This window comes from Hermetia illucens, chromosome 2, assembly GCF_905115235.1.
Source record: "Hermetia illucens chromosome 2, iHerIll2.2.curated.20191125, whole genome shotgun sequence".
Lineage (NCBI taxonomy): Eukaryota > Metazoa > Arthropoda > Insecta > Diptera > Stratiomyidae > Hermetia > Hermetia illucens.
The window spans coordinates 143,547,813-143,561,119 of NC_051850.1; the positions used below are offsets into that span (position 1 = coordinate 143,547,813).

General features: G+C 39.9%; 1 protein-coding gene across 7 annotated transcripts in view; it reads right to left on the bottom strand.

Moving 5' to 3' along the window:
- Positions 1 to 13,307, bottom strand: part of LOC119650467 (FH1/FH2 domain-containing protein 3) — a 412,025-nt gene that overhangs the window by 196,754 nt on the left and 201,964 nt on the right. The gene's annotated exons all lie outside the window — the stretch shown is intronic.

Consider the following 13,307-nt stretch of genomic DNA (forward strand, 5'->3'; position numbering starts at 1 on the left):
AGGCCTAATTAATTCCATTTCATTAGCCAATATCAAAGATCAATTTGTTTACTGACTGTACTTGAACCACTGAAAAAACTTCCCGAATGGTCATTCATTAACTAATTGCCAGCGACCTAATGGTGTGAACGAATTATAAGTGAAATTGCGGCAAGGCAACTTTTCGCACTCTTTAAGTTGGTCTTCTTGTGCTGAAAGCGTACTCACAGTTTCAAATGCAACACTTCGCACAAACACTAAATACTTTCGCTTTTTTCGCTAATAATTAATAAGCCCAACCAAACCACCAGGTAGCAGTTGGAAAAGTGAGAACAGACGCTAAATTCAAATCACATCGCATGTGAACCTCCGGCATACCACCTGACTCCATCCGTACCGCAACTTCCTCACTCTTACCTTCCCGGCATTATGATGCTTATGTTCATTACGTGCTCGACTAATAGGGAACGTAACCACTATGTGAGGCGTAAATGGAAAAAAGATGGATATCTTCTCCTCAATCTTTGCATCAATGTAGGCAACAATGAAATTTATGATTAGCTAAGCCAAGAAGCTGCCAGCCACATACTACACCATATTTGTAAGGTAACCAACAGTTGGGCAAATTGAAAGCAAGGTCGGCCGTATTCAGACTTTCCTGCGGTTAACATTACATGAGGTCAGATAACGATTTGAAGGTTAGGCGTCATGAATAATGCATTTCACATAGATACCGGTGAATCTGTAATTTTCAATTATTGGGGAAATGTGGTGCGAATCTGTCGGTTAATGTTAATTTCGCTGGTTTGGGAAAGAATTTTTTGGGAGACAAGAAATGACTGGTCGGTGAAAGTTGATATCTACGAAAATTGGGGGCTCAAATAAGGCTTTTCTTAATACATGTCAGGAAGGAAGCAAACCTTCCGGCGGCTTGTTTTCATTACCTTCCTCCTAATCATCTGTCTTGTGTAGAATCTGCACCCTAAAACGTTTCTGGTGCAAGTAAAGGCTCCTTTTTGGGTTATTTTTCGAACCAAATGAGAACCTGGTCCATTAGAAACGGCACAGGTAAGACAATTGTTTTGTCCAACATTCCATTACACAAACTTCACCAAAAATCCCTTGCGCCCTACGGTTCAAAAATAAATACCTCAAAGCAATCAACCGCTTCTCGCTAACCAAATACCATAAACACGAATGCCTCTAACCGAAATACGATTTATTTATGAATACTTTATTAACGCTACTATCAATTTCAACTGTAGCACAGAAAAAAGCCCAACTGCAAACAATATTTTAAACCATTTTATAGCTTGCACTAGTCGCGTTACTTCTGCACATAAAACACACATTGTGCGCCCGCAAAATCCCAAACTGATTGACTTTCACTTTTACTCATTTATTAAAAGTTGTCCAGTACACATTGATTGCGGTTAAGCCTTAATTCACGACATCAAATGCCGACGCCATGACATGACGCCATAACCGCGTCCCAAGCGACCGCCATATTGCAAAAAAGTTTGCTAAGGTACCAGGTCGCCATATGATCGACATTGCTGACATCAGTCTGGATTGCAAATTGTCATTTTGCGAAGTGTTTTCATTTCGGAACACAATAGAAACGAAAATACTAACGTCGATCAATGAAAAGGTTCAGATGGGAATGTCGTGCTGTATCTGAGAGGGAACCGCTCCATACCGCGCCCAATATGCGGTGAAATTCAAATTTTCAGTTCGTGTCGTAGATGTCTTTAAATATTCAACTGAAATTCACTCTCGCTTTTTTCGCGAACAAATCGCAGAGTTAAATAATAATAATAATAAATTCTTGTGTATGAGAGTCATGACATAGATTACAAATTGATTGAGGTATTAAAGTACAGCCGCAGAGTGAGTTGTAAACACGGAAGCGTTTTGGATAGTTGTAGGCATGGATGACTGTCATAATTTCAGGATGAGGAGCTCTTGAAAAGATGACTATTTACAAGCAACACTCATTGCAAAAGCATGACATTTGCTTGAGGATATTTACATCCTCTCTGACAGCGCGAAAAAATCAGCCCCATCTTTACTTTCCAACCAACCCAACCTAGCCCTCCAGGCAAGAAGGTGTACCTTCTTCGCTGTGAAGTGAATCAATCTTTCCTTCTCCCAATGTACTTAGCAGATCATGCTCCATCCAGTCCTAAAGGTATTGAATCTCGCTATTATTTGGCATAGCTATCAGGCTGGCAGCTTTTAGCCTGTTATGTAACGTTCAGTCGTGCCGTGCATTACACTGAATACTGAAAAGAGCCTGCATTAATGAGGTCCAAATACCCACTACTTGGCTCATTTGGGTATTTTTGTCTCTTACGCAATGACTTTCTTTTTTGCAGTACTTCGCGGAATTTCAATTTTTATTTATTTAGTACTAGACATGGACATACTCTCTCGGCTGTTAAGAATTCAATTGGTTATACATGGCACGTATGCCAACGCTGGCGTAATTGGATGTGAGTTTGAAATGTAGTTGATAGTAAATATGATGGGAACTCTCGATAGCATCCAGATAGCTAAAGAATGCATTTGTTAAAAACACTTAACGATCTAAATGTCCTATAACGGCCAGGACTAGACAATATTCAATCATGTCTTGAATCTATTGGTCACACCAAAGGAAGGAACAGTATAGCTGTGTTCCATAGAACGCCAATTGCTTCCGAGAGATCTTAAAACCTTCCTCTCCTCCTTCACTTTTAATGGTATTACTTAAAGTACAAAAATGAACTTCCAAGGAGAGCACATAACTTGTCAATGGACTTCAAAGCTTTGCCCGTGATTGAGGTGGTGTGCGCAACACTTTCAGGGAGTTGAACTTGTTACCTTTCCTATCACTCGTCCTCGTAGTGAAGGGGAGCTAATAAAGGGTATCTGCTGGGAAACCAGTAAAGAAACTCGGAACTTGGCGATAATCAAAGCCGAAGCTAATGTGTTTCAACCATGCGAAGTGCTGGATGATCGCATTGAACGGCGAATTTTCAGCACAAAGTGGCCCTCAGTTTCAACGAGCAATATCTAACCCAAAGATGCCCAGTGGGAACCAACTTACCTTACTTTTGATAACTTAAATGTCTTCGTTGAGGCTTTACATACCGTTTCAGGTCTTTGCCTTCAGAATTTACGGCCTTCAAAAATGGCGATCTTTTAAATTCATCTATCATCTATTGAATCCGCCAGCATCTTCGCGGTTTTCCCACTCGTTTTTCACTCGAATATTTTGGTTTTTTTAGGTATTGAAGTACTGCCCATGCATTGGACGTAGCCAGGCCAATATAATCTGTGCATCTTGATGATCTTGGACACTTCTAGCTCGTCTGATATTTCGTACAGTTCATGGTTTGACCTGATTTACTGTCACCATCATACCTTATCCCGATAATTCTGCTCAGAACTCTCTTTTCAAAAATATCCAGCATTTTCTCAAATGCTTGCATGAGGGTTTATACATCACATACGAAGCATAATGTCTTTCGCATACGGAAAGGACATGATGTCTTCCCAGAGTTTCCGTATTATGGCGCTAGTGCTCTTCAAGACTTAGATCAAAGTACCGAATAAATAACAGTTGAATTATAAGAAAAAAATTATTGTGAGACAAACAAGGTGCCATGTCCGTCTATTGCAAATTAGGGTGTAGATTCAATCGGATATCACCCCTATTTGCGTTATTGCAATGTAGCACAGCACACGAGGTTCAGCGCTAGTTGCTGCGGATATAGAGGCGCATCAAATCCAAAGTGGATTGGACTGTCACCAAAAACATCAGAAAATTCATCGAGGAAGCTACCATATCAGTATGCCAAAGAAAGATAAAATATTCTAGTTCAACTCCGAATTGGAAAAACTGGAGGGGAACAGTAAGGATACTCCTCAACTGGAAGAAGGAATGAATGCTTTTAGGCCCAAGGCCATGAACGTTCGTATTGATGAGTGACGCGCTGAAATGGTATGAAGTCGGTTCGCTTTCGATCAGTTGGATTCCCCAATGGTAGATTGAAAGAAGTATCCATATTTCATTGGGGCAAGGCGAATAAGCAAAATTCTCTTAAGGGTTAGCGCCAGAAAGGTATCTGGGGGTTTGGGATCCCAATGGTAGAACCAATGTTGGACTTTAACGTCATGTGATCTGCTACTACTACTGTTATGAAATACAAGGGCATAAGGATTTACACATCCTTATTATCACTTCCAACAGCAAGTTTCACCTTGAACTATTACTTAGAAAAATCAGGTTGACAGAATCATATATTTGAGAAATTGCTCAAAAGAATCCTTTTCATTGAAAAGCCTGTACAACTTACGACATTCTGTTCACAAAGTATGCTGCATTACCGCACTTCCTTTAAAACAAATTCACTTCAGTCTGTAGTCTATCCTTTTGATATTATAATAAATTCACTAATCTCAAATGCAGAATGGAATCATGTCTTCAACGACGAGACAGAATCCGTGATGCCATCGGCCGCAAAAGTATCAGTTGGCCAATTCAGAGAACGTCTGAAATACAGTATCATACGTCCTATAAAATACAATCAAGCACGCCTCGCTGTAACCAGTGGGGTAACACGGCTTGATCACATCCATAATAAGAATAGCCGCGATCGGGAGTCAATGATAACGAAATCGTTTCTTCCCTGGAAGTGAAAATTCGATAATCAGTAAAAATTTGAATCTGAAAGATCTCTTTCAATGAGCTCCCCGACTTCTTTCACCTGAACAGGGGATTTGGAAGACCTGCTTGGTTCTTTAAATCGACAGAGAGGTTTTCTCTGTCATATAATTACCTGTGAAACATGAGTTACTTACGAGAGTAATTTTTTTACATCGAAATTTTTATGTCTAAATATTCGAAACAAGCCTTAATTTCGTAGCAGTAACAAGAAATGTAACGGAATGATTTTTTTCTAAAATTCTGGACCAAAAAGACTACGTATAGGAGATTCTTCTCCTGGTGTATTGCTTGAATTTGTATGGTGGAAGAAAAGCATTGTACATGCTCAAAGTCCTTCGATCACCAACGCGTGGAGAGTTCTGCGCATCGTTTTGATGGTGTTGCTGTCGTGTATGTCATGGGTGGAATGGAAGAACATGCACAAGAAAACCATTTAGAGACCATCGACACACCGGCGCTCATCAACCGCAAGAACCACGCGGTACTTAGCTACCTCGTAGCTAACCCGCATATATGCAATCACATTCCGTGGCGCTCAGAAACTCGATTTGCTCCTTCTATATGAAGTCATCTTGCCCTGAACATATACTTATACTCAATCATTTCCGTGATAATCAACCTACCTCTCGTTTATTATCCTAGGGAAGGAAGGAACAGTTCCATTGAAAGCTTAGACTCATTTTTTAAAGAGACGACACGGATAACCAGAAACGCCATTAGGGAAGAATTATCAAATCACCTTAAGCGTTCTGCTCGTCGAAATTTCCACTGGAAGACATGAATCAAACCAGACAACCCTTTAAGACCTCATGCATATTAAGTTTGACTTCGGAACTAAAAAGACGCCTATACCGTACTTCAGAAACCGGAGAAAGGCATGCTGGGACCTACATACATGAAATACTTCTTTAGTATGAAGTATGACTTTCTGAAGCTAATGAACATCGACGTCCACATAAACTGAACATCTAATCAGCTGGCGAGAAGTGCAATACAAATCTACGGGAATGTGGTACAGTAAAACGGAAAATCGCTTCAGTTGTCGTTTGGTAGAATGGAGAAAAGAACAAAAAGGAAAATGTAAGAACACTCTCTAACTAAAAAAGGAGCAAGATAGTGAGGGAACTAGCAACCTCAGCCTATCGTAGCTTATAACCAAGGGTCGCTCAAAAGAATCAGGATTAGCTAACTAAACAGAACCGTAACTAATAGCAACATAAGAATATGAACGTTATGTCGGACCTTTTGCAACTTACAAACTAAGATCAAAACAAGAAGGTTCTTAGGCAGAAGCAAAAGAGTGAAAGCCACACGCTTATTCCCCAAAGCATTAAATGATCTATAAAAGGCTTGCAGATTCAAAAGACTCCTGAAAGGAATAACATATTCCCTGCCGAATCATAATAGAGCTTAAATATCCTTACGTCGACTTTGATAAACATTTCTAAAATTTCATCCACGTTCAGTTCGGCTTGTCAATTACGTCGGAAGAGTCCGCAATGCACCCGGCCGCCAGTTGGACTGAAAACACCATCCACGTACCGGTAAACCAAGCGGCATCATCAGTTCCACTCTGGACGTGGAAGGCTTTGAGACGAAAATTAGAAATATCTTTGTGTGTGAGCGTTTATAAAAAATATTTACCACCGATGAAGATGCCCGCCGGAAGAGTCCAAGCTGACAGGCCCTTCCACTTTCCGGTCAACTAAGAACTGTTCAGCAATAAGTGGCAGGTCGAACTGAACGTGCATGGCCTTAAAGCAATGTTCATATGGAAGTACATTCTTCAAATGTGGGACAAGTTAATATTAGCTTGACCCATTAAACCCGGCTTCACTCTTCAAGGAAATTCGGTAGAAAAAGCCAATGCACAGGATTCGGAAAAAACTTTATATTGCAAGCAGCAAAATAGTAGAAGGTGACAAACTCCAGGTAAGATCTAGGCCTTGAAATGCTTCAGTCTAGTGTTCTAACCATTAAGTATGAAATGAAAATAGTATGACTGGTAACAACTGATGCTGAAAATTGAAAAATAAAATTCTGGAGAATTAAGTTAAATTAATCCTTCACATAGACGAGTCTTGTAATAATAACACCCATTACGGATGAAGCAGGATTGATGTTTGGCAGTAGCTTCAATAAGCAGCATGCTAAACTAACGCAATAAACACACTAGGCAGCTGTTACCGGGAAGGTATTCCATCAAGGAGGAATCTCATCTTCACTAATAAAGCCTACAGTAATAAACTCACCCCAGCTTGAAATGGATCTCCTCAAAAAGAGAAAAAAATTAATAGTCCCTAGTATTTAAAAATAACTCAGAATTGGAAACCCCCTGCGACAATAGCGTAATCAATGTCCACGTTAACAAATTCAATTCAATTTATGATATATCTGCAAAGTTTGCTCGATAGGAAATGAGGAAATATGGTATACTAAGCCCGCCATCCACGTACAGTTCGGCCTGTCGGTTATGCCGGAAAAGCACGCAATGTACCCCTCCGCCAGTTGAACTGAATTCACCATCCACGTACCAGCAAGCCGCAACATCATTACTTCAACTTTGGACGTGGAAGGGCTTGAGACGAGAATTTGAGATATATTTACGTGTGAGCATTTATCAAAAATATTCATTAGTGATAAAGATGCCCATAAAAATCTCGCTCACAGCCTAAACAAACAGTGAATCCTCGCTCACAGCTTGAATAAACATATCTGGCCGATTGGCCGATTCATTTTCCATTCGATTGACGGCTGCCAGAAAAGTCAAAACTGACAGACAATTGCATCCCATCGAAAACGATGGATGGCTTTATTCTCTCGGAACGCTATTCCATGTGTTGGCAGACAGTGAATCAAGATAAAACTGGAGATCGCTTTCCATTTGCCTAGAATTACAGAGACCATGTTAACCTGTTCAACTGCTGAATGCCTTTTAGTCCCCGCCCCTTTCCTCAGCCTTCAGGTAATCCAGTAAAAGCTACAATTCAGATACGAAAATAAGTAGAATTGGAAGCAGACCTTTACAATGAGCTCCAGTTCAAGATTTTAGATGATCAATTATAAGAAAAGGTAACAGGCCCTCTCTCTCTCTGTCACGAGCGTGATAACAAAAAGCCAAAACACCCTGAAATTTATTTAAAAATTGTTAAGGATCGCAAGTACTGTAACATTTGCATCTTAAATTAGTTTGAATTAGAGAAAGCTGTCATGATAAAGCACACAGAAGGATCCAAAACTGTGTAAGGATTACGAATTTCAACCTGATTTTATCGAAATCCCAGGCTACTACACTACTATCTTTCAAACGGAGGAGTGCGCTGTACCTTCCGGTGTCCTAGAAAATCTACAGAAACACTATAAAGCCAAAATCGACATCCTTTCATTTATTTAGATAGATATAAAGATTTTGGTTTCGCACATTTTAAAACCTTTAGTATTTATAACGAATCCAAACTTAAGGCAGGATTAAATCCCAACAAGCAGGAGGATCGAAGTGGCTGAGAACGCTACATATCACTTCCCCCAACCAAGCAGAAATAAAGTGCCAGGCAGGATTCGGTTCTATAAGAGGAAAGGGACATCAAATTTTGAGATGAGCAAAAATGAAGTACCAAATGAGACTGAGGCCTATCTTACTCTCGTTTGCAGGAAAGAGATACCGCGTTTTGCGAAAACCACTACTTGATACTTCTGACAGATCTTCAGCTGTAGTGTACTAATCTATATGTATTTCGAACTAAAATAAATAACCTTCAGAGGGTGACAAAACCATCTATTCAAGGAAACAACAGCTAGGCCTAAATTAAATTCTAATAGAGATGGTTTCCTCGCCAACTTTTAGGCAGAGGATATTCTGAAAGCGGGTAGCCGGCAAGTAATTGCTGCCCTTCCTACTAGATCCACTTCTGATTTTCCTTGCGCAGCTTAAAGCCATTACTGTCTATTTCTGAACCATAGACCTCTCAAAAGGTCAGAGATGAAAAGTCTTTTCGTGTTTCCAAACTACAAGAAGGAAGGAAACACCCAAGTAGTCTTCTATTGATTATATGCCAGTTTTTCATGTTACAAATGTTTTTCAGCCAATAGAAATCGCACAAAGGCTAAAATCTGTAGTAATTGTTGGGAAAGTATTGTGTCATAGGTAAGATGTATCAGGAAAATAGAAAATAACAGGCATGGAATAATTTAACAGATTTTGTCCAGATTCCAATGAGAATAATTTGGGAAAATGTGTCATAATCAATCTATTTAGTTTTCATATATTTCAACACCTTTGAACGTTTATGTTCAAAAACAAACCCCCTGAGAGCTTCGGTTCATTGAAAAATGGACGTGCCTTTTAGTTCAAAATGAGTGATGACTACAGAAGCTAGACCTTCTCTAGTCCTTTCCTTCCAATTAATTCCGATTTATGTAATTTATTTGTTCCCTTATCCTAACAAACTTCACACAAGGCAAATGTTCAAAACCAAGCTCGGGGCCGATCCAAATTTCATCATAATGTGAACATCCCAGTAGCACGTGGTCCACCTGTTATGACATACACACATGCATCCCCACAATGTCCTTTCCAAAAGGATTCACATCGGTATCTAATATGTCCCAATGGCATTCTGCCTTATCGCTTCCCGTTTTTGAATGGAATGTGAACACAAGCACTTTTCCGTGTTTTCCGTTCGACTTCCCTCCTTTACACGCTCTCGTATCCATCATATGTTGGAAATATATTCGTGGATGTCGTGTCGTGAATGAAGAAGTTTTGGTTGAAACATTTCCACCGAGATTCGGGACACCTGTGCCTGACTGTCGATAACTGATGGAGGCACAGCGATCCCGGAAAGACTATAGTCCGTGAAATTACATGACATATTGGATTTTTTGTTCTCCATGGGCTTCCCATCAAATCACGTCATCCATTCAGTCCAGATTTTTGCGGAAAATTCGTAGTAAATTCATTCTGCCATTTGACCACTTTCCTAAAATAGAATATTTCACCACGAGCATGCTTTGGTTTCTGCTATTTTACTGCAGGATTTCGACGTGTAAAATGCGGAAGGACGCATGATAGCCTGAATGAAGTGCAGAGCGAAGGGTCCTCAATGCGATTAGGTCAATTTAATTTCGTTGATTTGACAATTTTCTGGTGGTAATACCGAGAAGATGTAATATGGATCTCTCGGGGATTTGTAGGTCGTATTTCTGGCTTGCCGCACTATTCAAAGGATTATTTGAATGGACTATGCGGTTTAAGTGTGGTCAGGTTTAATCTATGTCGGTCCGGATGGGAATGTGATTGGCAGCTTTATACCCTTGTCAGTTGAAAAAAATTAGGCATATTGGATCTTGGGATATGTATTCCGGTAGATGAAGGTAGACAGTTTATAGGTGAAGAGGCTATCGTGCGAATTTATTGTTAAGGGAGCGGTTTACCGAATTGTCTCATATAATACGGTTGATGTCCAGGTTGGTTGGGTCCTCGTTTCAATCGATTGGGCGGTGAGTTTTGGAATTCAATTTGAAATTAAACCTGAACTGAATAGATTCCCTTTAATTTAATACTTTTACAAGATGGGTATGACAACGAACAGTTCTTTCATGCATCAAACGATTTTAATTATTTATGAGTTCACTGTCGACCACTACTTGAATAGCGCCTCTAAATTTGAATCACTCTTTGGACCTAATGTAATGACCATTATGGACGTGCACAGAATATCACGATTCTAAGCAGCTTCTTCTGCATAGAACGCATCTAGCATAAATCTATCTGCATTTCAACTCGTATGTCGGTGTTCTATCAATTAAATTGCAAGTGAATTTGAAATACTTCATTTATGTTGACTTGCGCCGCCATATAATGAATTTAAATGAAATTTTAATATTCCACTGGCAGTCTGTGTTGAGTAACTGAAAAATCGAAATGACTGTTATGATAAGTGACCCTACATTTCTGAGAGCATATGAATCGAGAAACTGTTGGTATGATTGATATGTATGTATTATATGTTAATATAAAGTTCGAATCCTCGTAGGAATCACGACTTTCCTTCTTCGTACAAAAGGTTCCATCTACATAATTGAGCACTTACCCCTCCAGCTTCATCCAACAATTGGCGTTAGCGTTGACCAATTACAACCAACATCTTTGACAACAATTTAAATCCGCAAGACATCATCTAAACTTACAACGGCTGCTGCATCAATATGATAATCCAAAACAAAATGGAAAGAGGTACGTCAAAGGACTTTTCCTCCATTGCTGTGGAACTCTAAGCAATTTTAAAGAAATTAAACGAGGCATTTCTCGGAGCCATTCCAACAAATTCCTGATCAAAGAAGGAGGTGATGATTCCCATAAAATCATTAGCAAAGCACCAGAAACTATTCTGCTGCTAAGTAAATCTCCGTAAAGAATATAAAATAAGTTCTCCACTGCTTTTTCTTATCCGAAGCGGTCTAGACATTTTTATCCCCCCACAACAAGCATTAAGAAGATCGGAAAAATGCCTCCAGCGTTAAGCATCAAATATTTCGTTCCAATCAAGGAAAAGACCATGATTATTCAACTAGATTTCTAGTCAGTAACATTTTATGTCACGACCTTAGATTAATAAATCATAACAAACATAAAAAGCATTCAGTATATGATGGACCGCTTCGAAAAATTGGAGATTAATAAGTGCTACAATACAATTGCTGTCAACGGATGGGTCATGCTTCCCGCACATGCCAACTCACTTACCATTAGCTTACTGTCCCAGCCTCACCTAAAACACCCTTATAACAATGCATCCTATAACATCATTTTTATACGAGGGGTCGGTGTAATTTATACGAACCAGCACTTAATCTCAAATAGGAAAGGTAACAAATGTCAACCATTTCATTTTCCTCGAATTGCTCAGCAATTTGCAAGAATGTTCATCGCGATGATGGTAAGTAACAGTAAATAGTAACAGACAATAGACATTAAGATCATTGAGTTAAACATCAACTCCGACAAAGACCAAACTCGCAGGCACGAATTGGAACTGTCTCTTGACAAACACAAGGCACATGTGGTACTCCTATGGGAAACCCGATTGCGCTATAAGTAAAAACATAATTTTCTTTATAGCAGCGTCTTCCGAACTGACCTGCCGCGATCCAGTCTCTAAAGTCACTCCCAAATTCCGCGAAATTCCGTTGTAACCAGCTCATGACATCAGCCAAAATTTCAGTGAAGTGAAGTGAGGTGAATTTACTTAAAACCCCAAATATACAGGCATCTAAAGTATTCGACTCTGAGATGGGGAAGCAGAATACACTTGAAGTGTTCCCTGGTAATCGTAAAAAGAGACTAAAAGGAATATAATTTTTTTTACGAATAAGCTAACAACCTGCACAATTCGATTTTCCCTTTTGCCATACTTGGGATAAGGACGATCCTAGTGGTTTCAACCTTCAGCTATCGTAAGAAGACACTAACTAATTTTTGAAATATATGCATCTCAATAACGGTGCTGGAACCTCACTTTCTCCAAGCCCATCAAGGTTTCCGGTCGGAATGAAGCGAATTTGGATGGTCAGGCTGGGCAGAGCACCCATCCTCATCTTGCAAAACTGCGTTTATGGAAGCCAGAAAGCCTGTCGAAAGTAAACTTACACCCATTTTTTTGTTCCTAAGTCCATATCTACTTGATGTTGAACCAGACCAGATGGAAAGCAACTCACTCTCACTTTTTTCTTCATGGACCCTTCGTTTTGGACATGGCACCTATGATGCAGAACAGTAGGAGAGGAAATTAGACTTTTCGAGAAACCCTGAATGGAGCTCAAAAAGATTTCAATGAAACGGTAACCGTGAGCCGCAGCTGTCATTGACGAGCACGGTTTAGAGGTTGTTGCCGACCCAACACTTTTACTCTAACAGCTTATTCATCCAAGTGAACAGGGCCGATTAACCTTCTTAGGCCAAACACTGATGTGAAGTCTGGGCACTCCAAAACAATAAATCGTCTGCTCTAGACAAAATCCCGCCAAAGTTCCTGTAGAAATGCGCTCTCTCTATCCCCATCAGTGGTTTCCAAATGACCAAATCACTACTGACTGGAAGAATATTCGTTTTACTTAGAATGTTAAATACAAACAAAACCAACTTCGGGCAACATTGCGCCCGCGCATGATTATTATTATTATATTCATTCACAGATTACTCGACTGGTCTCCGACATCCATCCATGATAGAAATCCCTCTGCCACAAGTGCAGTTTTAACCGCGACCGTCCGCGATAAAATAGCGTTCTAACCTTACCAAGCTATACTTTTTAGCAGCCCTTTTTCCTTGTTCAGCGCAGACTTACCACATTCCATTACAGGTGTCTAAAGGTGGCGAGGAGCCAGATGCTACAGCATTCCTGTCCGTTGAGTCAACACCAAATGACCAAACAAGAATCGTCAAGTTATGGGACCGAGAAACGCTGCATTCATATCGATCTGCTGGTCGTGAATGCAGTAAACAAATGATCAGACCCAATTCTGCAAAGAACTCATTTGAAAAGGCTTTAGCCACGAAACCTCACCAGGGATTATCTGGTGCCATGGGAACCGAGTTGGCATTCTGAGTGATAAT